The sequence below is a fragment of the Mirounga leonina genome, unplaced genomic scaffold (genome assembly GCF_011800145.1).
Source record: "Mirounga leonina isolate KUSES-001 unplaced genomic scaffold, KU_Mleo_1.0 Mir_224, whole genome shotgun sequence".
In the NCBI taxonomy this organism is placed as follows: Eukaryota; Metazoa; Chordata; class Mammalia; order Carnivora; family Phocidae; genus Mirounga; species Mirounga leonina.
This window is the reverse complement of record NW_023270615.1, coordinates 1895094-1914785: the sequence shown is the minus strand read 5'-3', so window position 1 is coordinate 1914785 and position 19692 is coordinate 1895094. Positions and strand designations below refer to the sequence as shown.

General features: G+C 39.4%; 1 long non-coding RNA gene across 1 annotated transcript in view; it reads right to left on the bottom strand.

The window, feature by feature from the left end:
* Positions 1 to 1293: 1293 nt before the first annotated feature.
* The window catches only part of LOC118026265, a 102589-nt gene continuing 84190 nt past the window's right edge, over positions 1294 to 19692 (bottom strand). The window contains exons 6-8 of the long non-coding RNA XR_004683510.1: positions 13892 to 14060; positions 8394 to 9301; positions 1294 to 2428 (exon numbers count right to left, since the gene is read on the bottom strand). This is a non-coding gene — a long non-coding RNA (uncharacterized LOC118026265). The remainder of the gene's footprint in view (positions 2429 to 8393; positions 9302 to 13891; positions 14061 to 19692) is intronic.

Genomic DNA, 19692 nt, shown 5'->3' with positions numbered 1-19692 from the left:
GTCAGAAAAATAGGGGCGGTTGACACTGCAGATCTACAAAGATTAAACGGATTGTTCTAACTAGAATCAAAGTTGATAAGCAAATTTCTATGAATAGTGAAACAGACCAAAAAGCTGATTGGTGAAAAAAAAAATGCATGGGAAAGAGAAACAAGCACGCTCTTTTTTTTTTTTTTTTTTCCTATTGTGAGTTTGAAAAAAAAATTATTGATTGCTCTGGTTTCAAGCACTTGATTTATCTTTTATGACACTTGAAACCCAGTGTTTGCTCTACAGCTTAAAGTTTATTTGGTGAGCTAACAAAGGCCCTGCAGAATTCTAAAGGAGAGAATGAAATCAAATGGGGATCTGAACTGAAAACCAGTCCAGATGGTCATTTTGTCCCTCCTCAAGTTGAACTTGAACCATTATTTAGAAGTCTTTTTGAGCAAGAACTGAATGGTGAAAAGATTTTCAGAGATTATCTGGTATGAGCCATTTGGAACCTGGCTGATGAGTTACTGGAGTTCTTCTGACCTGAAAAACAAGGAGCTGAACGTGAGGCTATGATTCAACTCTCCAATCTTCTGGTAGAGCGCTGGGAGCAAATATCTTGCATCATAAATATTATATTTTGAGTTAGTTTTCATTGTTCGGCTGGGCCCTCACATAAAAACATTAGAAGATGTTTTATCAAAAATTCAGAATACACATTAATTTAGTTAACTCTGGGTGCATGTGGGGAGGTGTGTCTATAACTTGGTTGGCAGCATCTTAAAAATAATGGGCAAATTTATTTTTTTCTCACCTTATTGCACCTCAGTAATCATTACAGACCATATCAGTAGCTCTGATGTTTTTGGGAGAAGGAGGAGAATCTATTTTCAAGCCTCACTTTGACAAACTCTGTCATATAATATTACTGAGTTCTATTCTAAGGGCTGTGGGATTTATCTAAGGGCTAGATGAGTCTGATAAATTTTCTGATCCCTTAATAATAATCATAAATGATGTTATTTCTATCTCCTCATTGAATTAATAATTGAATGCTGACTCACATTCTTCCTGATTTAAATCCAAACCTGAAAATTATCTCTTCCTGAAAAATATTCTCAAATAATCCTTTCTGTTGTACAGCTAACTTTTTCAATGTGTTTGAATTACAGATCAATTTTTTTCTAACAAATGCTACCACCATGCAAATTTATTCAAATATGTAAGTAATTTAGATATTTTATTCCAAGGCAATAAATAAATTTAGATAACCCTAGGATTAGTGAACCGAATTAGACTTAACATGAATAATAATGCTTCACATAATTTTGCTAATGTCATACTCAGTGTATTTTGTCTCTGTGTTATTATAATCCTCTAAGGACAAGAACAGTGCTTGTTTTTCAAAATGTATTTCAAATATTCACTGGAATTTTCAGTCCCTTGATGTTGGTATCCACATCAAGAAGAGCCAGCCGGTGAAGGGAGGCATCCATCCAGGTTCATTCATGCCAGCATTTGGGGTTCTGGGATAGGTTAAAGAAGCTTCCTGAATTTACAAGGAAAGGATTGAACAAGAAGTATGAGTTCAAACTCAGGTCATTCAAGAATATAGAGGGGCAAGTCAGGGAAATTGAGGTAAGTGAGCAAGTGCCAAGGGTAAGAACAAGAAACAAGACAAAGAAGAGAGGCAACTCAAGGGTCAAAAGCTGAGTTGAACTGGAACCAAGTGGAAGCAGAGGCAGTATCTGGAACACCAGTGGTTGTGACCACAGTTCCCTATGCAAGATGTCTCTGTCCTTATGGACTCTTAAGCCAGGCTGGGCTTTGCATGAGCCACAGGACTTTTTCCTGCTGTACAAGTCCTTAGTTGATTGTAGGCCCAACTCTGATGCCTGCATTGCCTTCAAAGGATGGGGGCACCTCCTTTCAAGCAGAAGAAGGAGGTAAGGGACCAGTTTATGAGTTCAGAGAAAGAGAGAAAGAACATGAAACACTCCCAAAGAGGTCCAAGCATGTTTCTGTCTCACTTCTATTTTATTCATAGTCCCTTTCCTCCTCCCATCAGAACTCTGCTCCTTAGTACAGTAGCTTAAATTTATCCTTGGTGTCCATTTTGTCCACAGCCTATACTTGACATTTCCCCTTTAGGGAGGACAGGGAAGTGGTGAGGGAAGACACAGAATTTTGAGTGTTCCCCGGGGTTTTGCACATGAGGCCAATATTCCCCTCCAAGTCCATCTTTCCTGGATTAACCCAGCTGCACTATAGACCAGCCAGAGTTGACATGATTGCTACCTCCCCACCACCACAATGGAATACCAGCAGAATGGGAGAGGAGAACAGCTTTCTAATCCACACCATCAGTCCTCTTATTTACCTGGGACCAAGGACATGGACAGCTGAGGCCATTTGTCTACATGTGAATGATGCTTTCACGGAGCTGCAGAATTTTCTAAAATGAGACACAAACTCCCTTTAAGCCACATTATACACTAGACAAAGGAAGCTCCCCTAGTCTCTTTCCAATCTACTGCTACCAAAAAAAAAAAGCAAAAACACCCTTACATGATTAGATTTTACAGCAACATTTAGATAATAGCATATTTTATTTTTAAAATGTGATATTACAGTATTAAGGTAGCTCAGTCTCTCTCTCTCTCTCTCTCACAAACACACACACTCCTCATTATCAATCCAATCCCTTTATATCACTAAAAAAGCCAGAGGGATCCGATTTAGGTGCCCAATTCTCTTCTTTAAACAGCTATAGTGAAGTATTCTTTCATTAGAATCAAGCAGCTTTTCAGAATCTCCTAAGTTAGAGAATACGAATTTAAAGTCTCTCAGGTAAAAAAAAAAAATAAAGTCTCTCAGGTGTACTATGAACTTATTAACTGAACACATAAAATATCACAGCCACGGGTTGCCGGGTTGGCTCAGTCGGTTAAGTATCTGACTCTTGATTTCAGCTCAGGTCATGATCTCAGGGTCATGAGATTGAACCCCACATTGGGCTCTGAGTTCAGGGGAGTCTGCTTGAGATTCATTCCCTGTACCCCTTCCCCCACTCACACATACACTCTCTCACTCTAAAATAAATAAATAAATCTTTAAAAAAAATCACAGCCACAGACCCACACCATATCCATACAATTGAAACAAAACAACAAGATTGGCCACTGTCTAAGTATCAGTTTCCTGAGACCAAATTTTTTTCAAAACATGCTACAGAAATGAACGAGTTGCTTAGTTAGCAAGGATGGGGACAGTAGGCACAAGCAGAGAGGTGTACCCACAAAACTGAAGCAGCTTCATTTTTTAAAAGTATTTTGGGGGCACCTGGGTGGCATCATGATCTCAGGGTTCTGGGATCGAGCCTGGCATCGGGCTCTCTGCTCAGCAGGGAGTCTGCTTCTCCCTCTCCCTCTGTGATTTCTCTCACTCTTGCTCTCTCTCAAATAAATAAATAAAATATTTTTTAAAAAGTATATTTTTATATACTGGGGCTTCTCAGAATATTTCATTTGAAAAATAGGTTCTGCTCTCTCTGCAAAATTTTAAGAACTATTGCCCTTATAAAATAGTGTTTTCCAAGCTGAAGTAGTGTTCTCAGATGCCAATAAATGTCTCATAACCTAGAATCACATTGCTTTTAAAGATGTTGACCTTGATGGGATTGGAGGGGAGTGAGGCTGGTGAGGAACAGGCAGAGAAAATCAGAACAAAAAAAGAAAAGTTTTATGGCTTCTATTCACCAACTGCTATCAATCCCTCTATGCCAACTGCCCAGGGACCATCACCTGTCAACTTAAAACTCAAGTGGCTACCTAGCAATGTCACTCCTACATATCTGTTTGAGGGAAGAGAGAGACTTAAGTCCACAAAAAGCCTTGTGTGGGAATGTTCACATCAAATTCATTCATCATAGCCCCAAAAGGGAATCAGCCCAAATGTCCACCTGCAGGACAAACAGTGGTACATCCAGGCAATGGAAATACTCAGCGGTAACAGTGGAGGGACTCCTGATCCATGCAACGTGAATAAATCTCAAAATGATCGTGCTGAATGAAAAAAGCTAGGCCAGACACAAAAGAGTATACATTGGATGATTTCACTCACATGAACTTCTAGAACAGGCAAATCTAATCTGTGGTAGAAAAAAAAGATCAGAACAGTGGTGGCATCAGGGAAAGGATATGAGGTGCCTGGGAGGAGATACAAGGGAAGTTTATAGTCATGAACATGTTCTATATTTTGATTGAGGTATGGATCACATGAGTGTATTTGTCAAAACCGATCAAACCATATGCTTATGAGCTGTACATTTCATTGTATGAAAGTTTTATCTAAATAGAGTTATTTGTGGGGGAAAATACTTAACTGAAGAACTAGATATGGCCCCAAATTGAGAAAGTATAGAAAAATATCTTTATGAGCTCAGAGTAGAAAACAATTTCTTAAACAAGATACACAATACTCTATACAGAAAATATTGATACATATCTTTATCAAAACTTAAAACTCATGTGAAGAGGAGACATAGAGAAAAGGCCAATTCAGAAATGATCAATAAACCTCGTAAGGGAAGCTGACAGATGGTAACTATGCTTGTGCTGAGCACACCTACAGAGTTATTGATTCACTATGCTATACACCTGAAACTAGCCTATCATTCATGCTTCAGTAAAAAAAAGTAAAACACAAAAATAAATGAAAGGATGCCTGACTTCACAAGTAATCATTAGGTGAATGCAAATTTTTTTAAAGAAACAATTTCTTTTTCTTTTTTTTTTTTTTAAAGATTTTATTTATTTATTTGACAGAGAGAGACACAGTGAGAGAGGGAACACGAGCGGGGAGAGTGGGAGAGGGAGAAGCAGGCTTCCCGCTGAGCAGGGAGCCTGATGCGGGGCTCGATCCCAGGACCCTGGGACCACGACCTGAGCCGAAGGCAGATGCTTAACAACTGAACCACCCAGGCACCCCTAAAGAAACAATTTCATGTCTGTCCGATTGGCAACAGTTTCAGAGACTTGAGGCTGTGAGATTGTAAATCATACTGTGCTGTGTAATTGTCGATCAGTTCAGCGAATTCAGCCATTTTAGTAACAAAGCGCATTCTAACACCTAGAAATTGAATTTCTGTTATATACCCTAGAGAAACTCTTACGTGGGTACAAAGGATGTGTACAAGGATGGTTACTGTAGCAGTGTTTGTACTAGTGAAAAGCTGGATTCCACTGCGATGTCCATTAATAGAGATGGATATGGAAAAGGTGGCATCCTCATGTGGGGCAATATTACAAGGCAGTTAAAAAGAATAAACTATATCGGGGCGCCTGGGTGGCTCAGTCATTAAGTGTCTGCCTTTGGCTCAGGTCATGATCCCAGGGTCCTGGGATCGAGCCCCGCATCGGGCTCCCTGCTCAGCGGGAGGCCTGCTTCTCCCTCTCCCACTCCCCCTGCTTGTGTTCCCTCTCTCGTTGTGTCTCTCTCTGTCAAATAAATAAATAAATACAATCTTAAAAAAAAAAAAAAGAATAAACTATGTCTACATGTATCAAGATAGCTAGATCTCAAAAACATGTTAAAATATATACAGTACCGGGACACCTGGATGGCTCAGTTGGTTAAGCAACTGACTCTTGATTTTGGCTCAGGTCATGATCTTGGGGTCCTGGGATTAAGCCCTGCCTTGGGCTCTGCTTGGGGACTCTCTCCCTCTCCCTCTGTCCCTCCCCCCTGCTCATGCTCTCTCTCTCTCTCTCAATCTTTTTAAAAAGTAAAAAAAATAAATACAATATCATATTTAGTTTATAGATATATACCCAAATGTGTAAAAGCTGGATCAGAAGAATCCCCACAAAAACCTTAATGTTGTCTATGCCTGGGAAGCAAAGAAAGGAAAACAAGTGATGTAATGATTGAAAAGGACTTTATCTGAAATTTCTTATTAAAAAAATAATAGGAAGAAGCATCTAAATGCAAATGAATGCATCCTGATTTATTTCTGATATCTTACATAAAAATTAACTCAAAATGAATCATAAACATTTAGGCATTGATTCAAGTTTGTGACCTTGGATTAAGAAAATAGGTCTTAGATGGGACACCTAAAGTACAAGCCATAAAAGAAATAAAATTGATGGACTGGACTTCATAAAAATGCATAAGTTTTGCTCTGGGAAAGACCCTGCTAAAAGCATGAAAGAACAAGCTATAGACTGGGAGAAAATATTTGCAAATCACTTATCTGAGAAAAAATTTGTATCCAGAATATACTAAGAATTATCAAAATTCAACAATAAGAAAATGAATAACTGAATTTTTTTTTTTAATGAGCAAAGATTTGAACAGAGACTTCACTAAAGGAGATACACGCAGAGCCAGGAAGCCACATGAAAGATGCCCAACATCATTAGTCATTAGGGAAATGCAAATTAAAACCATGATGAGACAACACTACACCTAACAAAATAGTTTAAAAAGAAGAAGAAGAAGAAGAAGGCAACAACTCCAAGTGCTGGCAGGGATGGGGGGCAACTGGAAACCAACAGCCTCCACGCCAACACCCTGTGTATTTTGAGGTGAGCCTGCTTTGTCCCTAGAGGAGAATGACAAGAGTTGCCAATCCCAGATTCCACTCCCGCCACATGGAATGTCACCAACCAGCTATGAAAAGTACTTTTGTAGGTTGAGATTACTGAGTGAGTCTGGTGAAGAAGAAGAAGGGGTAGGAAGAGGGGAAAGGGGAAGAGGAGGAAGAGGAGGACAAGACACTGCATTCCTGCCAATGCTTTGTCTAGCTTCCTAGGTCCTCTCCCTGGGGAAGCCCTGAGCTTCTCTCCGAATGCAACTCCACGGAAAGTCCCCTGAGAACTTTTACCCACATCCGCAATCCCTTCTGTCAACTCATCTAGCTCTGCTGGCCGGTGCCAAGTATTATTTCTATGTCTAGGAGATTTAAAAATTGGCCACCATGCTCATGAATCTTAAAACCCTGAATTCTGTCCTGCTATTGACTGTGATCCCCAGTGATAGGCAAAAAGGAACTCCGAGCAAGGGCCTACTTTATTCCATCTCTTTCCTGGTGCAACTCTATTAGGTAACTTTATTTATTTATTTATTTTTAAGATTGATTGATTGATGTGTCAGAGAGAGAGAGAGCGAACTAGCACAAGCAGAGGGAGGAGCAGGCTCCCCGCTGAGCAAGGAGCCTGATCCGGGACTCGATCCCAGGACCCTGGGACCATGACCTGAGCCAAAGGCAGATGCTTAACCGACTGAGCCACCCAGGCCTCCCCTCCCCTAAACCTAAAGTTTAGGTAACTTTAAAAAATTAACTATATTAGGTAAAATTTGCATACAATAAAATGCATTCATTTAAAATGTACAATTTAACAAATGTATAGTTCCATATATAAGCACCACTATACTTGAGATATAGAGCATTTCCATCATCCCAAAACATGCCATTTGCAACCAATCTCCACCCCAGGAAACCACTGTTCTTCTTTGTTACTAGAGATTAGTCTTGCCTTTTCTAGAATTTCATGTAAGTGGAAATATACATTATTATACTTTTGTGTCTGAGTTCTCTTGCTCAATTTTTAAACAGATTTATTTATTTGAGGAAGAAAGAACTAGAGAGTGCAGGAGGAGGGGCAGAGGGAGAGGGACAGAGAAACTCCAAGCTGACTCCACACTGAGCACAGAGCCTGATGTGGGGCTTGATCTCACGACCCTGAGATCACAACCTGAGCTGAAACCAAGAGTCAGTTGCTTAACTGACTGTACCACCCAGGCACCCCCAAAATTTCTGAAGTTCATTCATTTTATTGTGCATGTTAGTAGTTCACTCCTTTTTATTACTGAATAGTATTCCAGATTATTTTTTAATATAAGGACAACTTTTTCACCTCTGGATAGAGCTAGGCCAGAGATAACAAGCTTAAGTACCTAGAGAAGCCAGACAGATAATATGAGAGAAAGGGCTGGTATAAGAAAATTTATTTTCAAAACACTAAACCCTCTTGTTATAACTTTATTTTCCAAAGAAATAGTTCATTGAGGAAAATATAAGTGTAATTATGATGATAAATGGCAATGGACTCTTGGTTTCGATTTTTGGGGGGTAAAGAGGAAGGGGATAGTAGCAATTTATGGAGCCCATGCCCACCTGAGGAAAGCAACTTTGCTATGTGGGAATGCAGGACCAGGTTTCAAATCTTCTTATTGTCCTAGAGAATCAGGAAGCCTGGGGTTGTATGTGAAATCGCCTGAGTTGTAAATGTTGGACATAAATGTAAATGTTATCAAAACAACAACAAAAAGAGCCAGGGGCCAGACGAGGACTGCGAGGCCCCACACTGTGTCTTCTGAGGTGGACAGACTAAAAGCTGGGCCAAACCACTCACCCCAGGCCTGCTTTCTGTAGAATCATCCTGGTCCTGTTAGGACCTCCCTGTCTAGAAGAACTCCCAAGGTTGGCTCACTTCATTGGCTACATAGAAGAAGAGAGACAAAAGAGAAGCAAAAATTATTCTAAGGTCCTAAAAAAAAACAGAGGAAGCAAATATTTGCTACAGGCTGGTTGGTTTTCTTTCTCTCCCACACTGCAGCAGTGTGGGAAGACATACACTGGAATCAACTGGAGTCGGAAAATGCAGATTCTCAGGTCTCTTCTCAGTGTACTTAATCAGAATCTCTGGTGGCTGGGCCTGCTGTAGATTTCCACCTTAACAAGCTCCTTGGGCAATTCTTACCCTCACTTAAGTCTGACATCCACTGCATTGCATTTTTCCACCTTTACCATGGAGGATTCGGTTGCCATTGGGTCCATTTTGTCCCGCATCTAAGTTTGGGACCTCTTGGGGGAAGAGCAGTACCAGGAAAGAAGGAAGGCTTTGAGCGCCCCCTACGGGTTATCTTGTACAGTGAACAGCTTTATAATGAGAAGTGATTTTTCAGAGATGTTAGGAATAGAAAAAATAGGTAGTATTTTTGAGCCTTTATTGGCATACAGCATTGTGATTGGCCATTCACATAAATTATCTGATTTATGCCTATGAGGCAGGCACTATTATTACTTGCATTTTGCAGAGGATGGAAATTCACCTGTAAATCCAGTGGCATGGCTGATCACTCCCTCTTCCATGTATTTTTTTCGCTTGGCTTCCAGAACACCATATTCTTTTTCATTTGCCTCCTGGCTCACTGGTTATTTCTTCTTAGTCTTTGTGTTAGTCCCCCCTCTTCTCCAAGACCTACTAATTTTGGAGTACCCCTGGGATCAGTCCTTGGTTTTTTTCTTTCCCTGTACCAACTTTTTTCAAAATTGAAGTATAATTAACATACAATGTTACATTAGTTTCAGGTATACAATGATTCCACAATTCTAAACATTCCTCAGTGCTCATCACATGATAAGTGTACTCTTAATCCCCTTTATCTATTTCACCCATCCCCCTACCCACCTGCCCTCTGGCAACCACCAGTTTGTACCCTGTACTTAAGAGTCTGGTTTTTTGTTTGTCTGTCTCTTTTTTATTTTGTTCATTTGTCTGTTTCTTACATTATACATACAAGTGAGATCATATGGTTTTTATCTTTCTCTGACTGACTTACTTCACTTAGCATTATACCCTCTAGGTCCAACCATGTTATTGTACTTGGCAAGATTTTCTTTTTTATGGCTGAGTAATATTCCGGTGTGTATGTATATACCACATCTTTATCCATTCATCTCTCAATGGATAGATGATAGACTTGGGGTGCTTCCGTATCTTGGCTATTGTAAATAATGCTGCAATAAATATAGCGGTGCATATATCTCTTTGAATTAGTGTTTTTGTTTTCTTTGGGTAAATACCCAGTAGTGGAATTATTGGAGCATATGGTAAGTTTATTTTTAAATTTTTGAGCCACCATACTGTTTTCCACAGTGGCTGCACCAGTTTGCATTCCCACTGACAGTGCATGAGAGTTCCTTTTTCTCCACATCCTCGCCAACACTTGTTATTTCTTGTGTTTTTTATTTTAGTCATCCTGACAGGTGTGAGGTGATATCTCATTGTGGTTTTGATTTGCATTTCCCTGATGATTAATGATGTTGAGTATCTTTTCATGTGTCTATTGGCCATCTGTATGTCTTCTTTGGGAATAAGTTTATTCAGGTCCTCCGTCCCTTTCTTAATCAGATTATTTGGATTTTGGTGTTGAGTTGTATAAGCACCAACTTTCTTAATGAACTCCTTTATCGATATGACAATGATTCCTGCAGTTACATCTTGTGACCAACCTCTCTTTTCAACTTTAGGCTCATACATGCAGTTGCCTACTTGACATCTCCATTTGGATGCCTCACAGACATCTCAAATTTAACACGTCTGAAAATGAAGTTCTTGGCTTCTACCACAAACCTCTCTATCAGAGGTTTTTCCCATTTCAGTTGATGACAACTCCAACCTTCCAGTTATTCATACAAAATCTGGGGATCGCTGTTGACCACGTCCCTCCATCCCTACAGCCAACACTCTAGTTTCATCTCACAGCCTATTTGGTCTTCTTGTCCCCAAACTTGCCAAACTTGCCTTTTAAGAGACTTTCCAACAAAGAAACCAGAATGATCTTCCTGATATGTAATTCAGACCATATCACTCTTCTGCCTAAAATCCTCCCAGGGCTTCTCATTTCACTCAAAGAAAATGCCAAAGTCCTTAGAATGGCCAATGGGGCCCTCTACAAGTGGGGCCCCATCTCCTCTCTGATCTCATCTCCTGTTACTCTGCTCCAGACACACTGGTCCCCATCCTATTCCTTATACATTCCTGGCCTGACTCTGCCCTGGTTCTTTTATCTGCCTGAAGCATTCTTCCCTCAGAAATCCACTTGGCTAACTACTTTACCTCCTGCAAATCTTCACTCAAATGTCACCCTCTCCATGAGACCTACCCTGACTCCTCTATTGAAAACTGCAAACTGTTTTTCTCCCTGCATGCCCAAACCTCTTCTCATGCTGTTTTTCCCACAGCATTATGGCTTTGCAACATATTCTATAACTTAACTATTTATTATGCTTTTAGTTATTGTTTTCTCCCCCCACAAGAATGTAAGTTCCAAGAAAGCATGGCTTTTTGTCTGTTGTGTTTATATATATATCTCAGACACATAGGTCAGTGCCTGAAATTTAATAGAAATATCTGTTGAATAAACAAGACATGAAAAGGTTACATACCTAGTCCTAAGTATTTCAATATTCCATTTGGTAAGTAAGCCTGAATAATAAACAATTTTTTCTCCTTATAGAGAAGCAGACTATACCTCCATGAAGTCTGTTTGGGCATCTTCTATGGGGAGGAGTGCTGAGTACCAGCACCCATGGTCCCCCTTAAAGAGGTAACATGCAGCAATGTGCTGTGCGAATCATTCATCCCTTCACCACTTGTAACAACCACAGTGCTGGGCATTGTCTTCTTTGCCCAATTTATTTGGGGAGTGTAATGCTGAGTTACAAGTAGTATTTTTTCTTATAATGAGAAGCAATACACAGTCTGTGGGGTACACTTTTTTAACACTATACAGGTTTAAAGATGAGTTGCAACTCACAAAAGAGACAATGTAAAAAGTCTGTGAAATGAATTATCATTAACTTCTTTACTGAGTAAGGCTTGCTTGCCATCAGCTGTACCTTGGTAAGGTATGCAACAAATGGCTCTTCTCAGTGCATCCTGAATTACCAGAATTTCTCTGTAATTCTCACAAGAGAAGCAAGCAACAGCTTCCTGTAGTAAGTACTTCAGGGAGCTGAGGTAGCTGGAATTGTGTTGAAAAACCAAAGGTTTCCTCCAAGACTCAACATCAGAAAATAAAGGGGGGGGGGGGCAAGAAAAAAACCTCTGTACTTTCTGGAACATTTATTCAATTTACTCACATAAATTCCCAGCAGTCTGATCACACATATAACTCCAACCCTCAAAATTGGACAATTTGCTTCAAAGACAAAAGTAAGCTAGACAGAATGCTCTAAGATGAAAGAAAAGATTCAAACTATGTTAATGATTAAATTGTGTCAATGGTGTGTTTTTTTGGTTGCAACAGTAAAATCAGCTCAAAAGTGAGTGTGTGTGTGTGTGTGTGTGTATGTGTATGAAATTTCAATCAAGGAAACTATCTTTTCCTGTGGGGATAATTTATCCATAAGGAACCACTTCACAATTTGGCATATTCATGGTAGGCAGTATCTCCTCCTTCACAGAGGATGCCTGGCAGTAACTATTATGACAAGGTGGCTTCATAGCAAATGCACCTGAATGCATTAAAATACTTGCTTCCCTTGACACCCAGGCCCCCACACTCTCCTGGTTTTCCTTTCACCTCCCTGACCTCAGTCTCATTTCTGGTCCCTCTCCTCACCCTGACTTCTGATCCCGGGACTGACTGCCACAGCATCAGGCATTGAACCTCTTCTCTACCTTAATTCCAGTGATGATCTCAGCCAGGCTTCACGAAGCCATCTACATGCTGCTGACTCCTGCCCTTCTACCTCCAGCCCAAAATTCTCTCCTGAATTCTAGACTCTTCTAAAAGAAAAGACTTGACTGACATCTCTACTTAGATCCTTAACAGGCATAACAAATCTAACAGTCCCCCAAACTAAGCCTGACACCCTACCTAAGTCTTTGCCGTCTCAGTAAATGGTAATTTCATTCATCTAGTTGCTTAAACTAAACTCTGGACTCATTTCTTTCTTTCATAATGCTCCACACTCAATGCTTCAGCAAATTCCACTGGATCTATATCCAAATTCTACCCAGAATCTAATCTCTTCTTACCACTCTTCTGCTACCACCTAGTTGAACTGAAGGCATCATCATCTTTTTTCTGGATTACTGCAAATAGCCCCCTAGCTGGCTCTCCTGCCTCAACTATTCCCTCTCCTACAAACTATTCTGTTCACCAATGGTCCCCCCAGTGTGTCCCAGACCAGCAGCATTGGCATCACCTAGGAACTTGCTAGAAATGCAAATTCTCCTGCATCACACCAGACTTACTCAATCAGAAACTCGGGATGGATGTGGCAACTGTGTTGTAACAAGCCCTCGGAGGTGACTGATGCATATTCAAGTTTGAGAACCATTGCTCTATGGAAGTGGTTAGCCAGAATGATCCTTTAAAAACGTAAATCAGATCATGGTCACCTCTCCCCTCACAATTCTCCAGTGGATTTCCAACTCATTTGAGTAGGAACCTGAGTCCTCATGAAGGCCTGAAGTGATCATTGTGATCCCTTTCCCATTCCCACCATATGTGTAACCACCTCTCTATTCTCCTTCTGTTCACTGTGCCAAGCCAGTCTGGCCTCTTTGCTTTGCCTTTGTACCTGCTGTTTCCTCTGCCTGGAACACCCTCTCTACTCCCTTCTCTCCATTATCCTTTCCATAACCATGTGGCCCTCTCCCACCTCTCCTTCCAGTCTCTGCTCAAATGTCAGCTCATCAGAAGGACTTTTTCCAGCCACCATGTTTAAACTTAAAAACCCCACTTTCCACTCCCACTCCTGTGCTCCTTTCCCCTCCCTTGTTCCACATTATTTTTCTCCATAGCGCCCATCACCTTCTGGCATAGGGTATGTTATACTTGTTTATTTGTTAAATAGTCATTGCACCCAATGAATATATGCTGTATGAGGCAGAGATCTGTGTATGTTGTGTTCATTGCTGTATCATCAGAGCCTGGAAAAAGGCTGGCATATGGTAGAAGCTCCATAAATATTTGTTAACTAAGTGAATATCTAAGTGATGGCCAAAACATCCCTCTAGAGAGATGATACATTTATTCCAATGATACTATCATTGCTCAAAATATTTTTAGGTAAATAGGAAGTAGGGAAACCATTTAGGAGGACACTACTTACAATAATCCTGGAGAAAGATGACAATGGCTTCAATTTGAACAGGCAGTAGCATAGGAGGTGGTCAGAAGTGACTGGCTTCTGGATATAATTTGGATATAGATCTGATGGGTCGAGGTCAATTTACAGGTCACATATGGAAACCAGTCTCAGTATTTAACAGAGATCACTCCTTCAAAAAAAGTTAAAAAATACAGTTGCTCCGCTTAATTGCACACATTATTTACTAGTCCCAGAATCATATGACATTTGGCTTTATTGCAGAAATCACATTTCCCCTTGAATAGTGAAACGCAGAACCACTGAAAACATTCACCAGCTATGAATACAGTTTTCTATATGATGAAAGAATACTTTGGATTTTCACTGGGCATAATTCTACATTTGTATGATTTAATCATCACAGCAATCCTTTGAGATCCTTGTTATTAACCCCATTTTTCAGATGAGGGAAATAAGGCTCAGAGCAGAGGATTTCCATCCAGGCCAGGTCATACATTTTCGTGATGAGTAAGAGTAATGTGTTGGGAACAAATGTGCATGGTGCCTAGAAGAGAACATTTCAGTATGCCTTATTTACCTCTCTTGACTTCAGACTCACATCTCATATGGATAACTTCTCCAGAGGATCAGAGCCCTACAGCAAATACAAGACATAGCCAGGACATAGGGGCCAGTTCTGTTTTTCCTACTGTTCAGGCTGGGAACGAGTCTCGTTTCAATGGCCAAAGCCCTGGGTCAGGTGCTGTGGTTCCTCCAGACACTGTTTCCAGTGTCCCTAGGAGAAACCGTTGCCATCACCATGGGGATTTGATGCCTTCCAGAGCTATGTAGACAGCCTTGTCTTGGGACAAGGAACTATTGTTTGGGTAGAAATAGAGGGTGTTTCTCACTGGGGATTTGGGCTTGAATATGGATTCACATTTCAACAGTGCTTCCTTTTGTAAAAATGGATGGTTTTTTTTTTTTTTTTTTTTTTTTAGGTTTATGTTATTTTTTTCAGACTCAGATCACAGTATCTAACGACTGTTTCTCCTACAATGTTTCTTAAGAATGTTAGGTATGCGTTCCTGGATGTTATGGACTCAGGGAATAAAAATTACATTGCATATTAACCTGAATGCTCCTTGCTATCTCGAGCAGACTCTGGGACTCCCTGTCATGGCAGAAAGGCAGGGGGCAGGAAGGGATGGGTTCATGGATGGGAACTGGCATTCACCGAGAGCAGCATCTAATGAGCAGACACACTTCAGATCCATGATTCCAATTAATCCTCACTATCACCTGAGCAGATATTACTCAAGTTTTCCAAAAGAGAAATGTAATTAGGTAACTGGAGCAAAATTACACAGCTGGTGAGATTAGAATCTGGGAGCGGTTCCCAGATCTCACTCCAAAACTGTTCCCTTTCCATTTCCTGTTCCAGGCTTCCTTGCTGACCTTTTTAAGCTTCAGTTTTCTCAGATGAGACACCTGGCGGGAAGAGTGTGTGAGATGGTGCTCACGAACGCCTCCATCATAGGACACGTCACATGATAGGTACTAAAAAAAAAAACCCCACTAAATTTCTCCTGTCTTCCTTGTTCATCATCTCATCTTCCCTTCCTAATTTTTCTTTTTCTTCTCTCTCCTGTTCTTTCAGTGCCTGCTTTCTTTTCATTTTCATATCCTTTTCTCTGCAGAAAACCAAAATCTAAAGAGCCCATTCCCAGTGGCAACATAAGCTTTAAAAACAATCCCCTAGGAATAAACTAACAAGAACAATGCAAGGTCCACGTGAAGAAAACTATAAAATTTTATGGAAGATACAAAAGAAGACCTGATGAATGGAAAGCTATACATGTTTCTGAATGAAAGAGTCGATATTATAAAGATGTCACCTTTCCAAATTAATCCATAAATTCAATGCAATCCTAATAAAAATCACAACAGGAGATTTACTGAACTTGATAAGCTGATTTTAGAGTTCATGTGGAAGAGAAAATGCACAAGAACAAGCAATAAAACTTGGGGGAAAAAAAAAGAACAAAGAGGAAGGACCTGACTTTTCATGTTTATGTTAAATAATGTTGTCTTGGTTCACAATAAAGACATGAACAAACTGAACTGAAAAAGGAAATTCAAAAATAAAGGATCATGTATTTCAAATCCGAACAAAAAGGACTATTCAAAAATGATATTGAGAGGATTGGAAAACCAGAAAAAAATTTAATTTAGATGCCATTATCACATCATACACACAAAATCCAAATGGTTAAATTCTAAACACTAATTAAAAAAAAAAAACCCAAATCAGGAAGGAACTACAGTAAATTTTAGCACATCAGTTTTTATAATGTGAGGGGAGATGGTAATGAAGGCCTTCCTAAGAAAGACATAAATTCCAGGAGCCATTAATAAAAAGGTCTTACTAATCTGTATGACAAAAGACCCCAAAATAAAAGGTCCCACTGAAAGTCTTTGCAAAATATATAAAACAAAATATAATATACAAAATCTATTAAAATCTACTAAAATTATTGAAAGGATAAAATGTAAAACCGGTTAAAAGAAATAGACAGTTCACACACACAAAAAGAATGATAAAATTTAAAGAGTTGCTTAGTCTCAAAAGTAATAAAGGAAATGCAAAATAAGCAATGAGGCATACTTTATAACCAATCAGGTTGTGAAGAATAGATTGACACAAGTATTATCAGGTGGAAATGGGTGATTTCCATACAGTTTGTAATAGCGTACATTAATATAAACTTTTTTGATGGCAACTTAGAAATATCTATTAAAATTTAAAATAAGCATATCCTTGGAATTCTGAATTCCATTTCTAAGAATCTATTCTTTTGAAACATTCGTGTTCAAAAATAAACACAGTCATTGCAGCTTTATTTATAATAAAGAACAACTGGAAAAGCGCAGAAATTTGCCTCAATTAGGGAATAGTTAAATGAATTTTGTGCATTTATACTGTAGAATACTATATGATGATTGAAAAAAAAATGAGGTAGATTTATTATATTTACTACGTGAAAGTTCCAAGACATATGGTCAAGTGAAAAAAGCAAGATACCAAGTGCTGTGGGCGAAGAGGACTTATTTTTTTCACTCTCACATTTCATATTACTTATATTATTTGTAGTTACTATCACATTTTGCTTATGTAAATATGAATAAAAGGAATCTTACTTAATATGATCCAAGGAACCACAGCAGTACAATTACTGCTGTCACATTTCCAGTAAGTTTCACTGGGGCCCACAGGCTGCAAGAGGTCCTGGGCTATGCCCTCCCAGGTCAGGGGTAGATTGGTGATACCAAGGGAAGGAGGCTGGGGGTCCAAGCAAACAAGGCTGAAATAATGTTGAACTAGCACAAGAGGGGAAAGCTCCTTCTCGACTCCCAGTTTACTGTTCTAGCTATCATCAGTAAGAATTACTTTCTCACTTTCCTCTTCTGCTTTGGACTTCAGTAGAACTCCTTTTGGCAGTGGGAACAAGGTGGTATCCATCTTCTATTTCTTGGTAAAATCCCTCCTGTCACAGGGGAAAAACAGCACTAGGTCTCTCTCCTCTTTCCCCTCTACAAACCCTTCTTGTTTAGCTGAAACATTTAGGGGGAAAATAAGTTCTTAAAAACATTTTTTTTTGGTAATATACATGCATATACAAAGACCATATATTAGACTTTGCATCAAGTATAATTTTTTCCTGAAAAAATTCCTTTAGCAAATTAAAAAGTATCATCATTCAAAACAAAGCCATTATTCTATAGTTACTGCATGTGTATTTCTTCTAACTATTTTTACCATATTCTCAGAATATTTCTTTTCCAATTAGGTTTTTCACCTTCTAATTATTTTGCACTGTTTTCATATTTTTTCAGATGAGCATATTGGTTAGCTTAAGGTTCACATGATAGCAAGCTAGAACCAAAACTCTAAGTGATCAGAAAAATAAGAAAGCAGGAGGAATAATTCTGCACTTATCACTTGAAAAACAACCAAAGTATTTGAGCATTTAGAGCAGAATGAACTCTGGTATGAAAATCAAGAGCATTCAACTCTATGGTTCTGCACCAGTCATTCCATGACACGTTGGACAATTGTGTGGCCTCTTAGATATTTCATAGATAGATGAGTTTCCTTATCTGTAAATTAATAAGTTTCATGAGCTCTTATTGTGTGCCGAGAAGTAGGCCTTATGCTTTATGTATATTATCTTGTTTGATTCTTATAACAGCCATTTGAGATAGAGATTATTTCCTCCATTCTTTAGATGAAGGATCTGAGTCTCAGAGAGAGTAAATAACTTTCCTGAGGGCATACAGCTAAAAGCGGGGAGTCTAGATTTGAATCCAGGTCTAATTCTGAAGTTCGTATTCTTTTTTTTTTTTTTTAAAGATTTTATTTATTTGACAGAGAGAGACACAGTGAGAGAGAGAACACAAGCAGAGGGAGTGGGAGAGGGAGAAGCAGGCTTCCCACCCAGCAGGGAGCCCAATGTGGGACTCCATCCCGGGACCCTGGGACCATGACCTGAGCCGAAGGCAGATGCTTAATGACTGAACCACCCAGGCACCCTGAAGTTTGTATTCTTAAGCTAAGAGCTAACAATAACCTTCGGTATATGTTATTTTAAAGCTACCTTTGCATTATACCATTACTTCCGCTGGGTTGGGGAGAAGGAGGAGAAGGGGTTTGCAATAAGAGGACTTTAAGATTCCCTTGCTGTTTCAAACAGTGAATATAACTTAAAGCTTCTTCCATATCTAGAATGTTCAGATGTGGATGGGGCAATGAATTTCCATACCAGGCTGGAAATTTATAGCCGTGAGGGCATCCTGAAAATTTCCACTAAGATGACAAATGACTTAAGCGGCTGAAGACAGACAAATCTCCCAGCTGAACCTTAGAAAAGACACTTCCAGGTCAGATTTGCAGGCTAGCCTGGATGCCTATGATTTACTTATTGTGTGATGAAGTGGTGGGTTTATGTTTCCAGCGTTAATGATTCAAAAGCTTTCTGTGGTATTAAACTGAGACACATAAAGAAACAAAAGGCAATTAGAAGCAATCAAAGCATTCAGAAATTAAGTTCAATTCTGCATTTGCTAAACTCTTCATCAAGGAAATCAGTAAATTCTTTTTAAAGCCGTCAATATGATACACAGAGAATTAGAAAAGCAATCAGTTTTAAAATGTACACATGCTTCCTAGAATGCCAAGGGTATGTAGGACTGAGCCATTTTTCACTTGTCTTACCTGCATTTATTTAAACATGTGCCTGTGAACACTCTCTTGAGTAATATTTCTATTTCAGTTGACAGATGAATGGGTATGTAACTCTTTGAGTGCCAGAAAAATCCTTATGACCATCGAAGAATAAAAACCACACTGAACTATTTATACAAGTACTTCCAGCAAAATGCAGTGGGCAGGCTTCTCTTATTTGGGTTTTGGTATACAAGATGTCTGAAAATCCCTGAAGTCACATTCAACCAGTGGATCTTAAGGTTTGTGAGAGCATCATCATACCCAGCCTCTAGGAACCTTCTAAGTGACAAGAAGACAGGATTAGAAATAATTTTCTTTCCATCCAAGCAACTCCTTGGCTTCTTCGAGTAATACCTGCATTTTTCTCAGGGCCAAATTCAGTACTTTTAGAAGATAAAGTAAAGCATTTTACCTTTCAAGCTTCCCCCTCCCTTTAGTCATTCATGTATTTTGCTTTTCTTCATATGGCCGGCCAGTTTCTCTATTTCATCAAAGTTTTTCCTGGCTGGCTCCTTTGCACCTATTGTTACCTCTG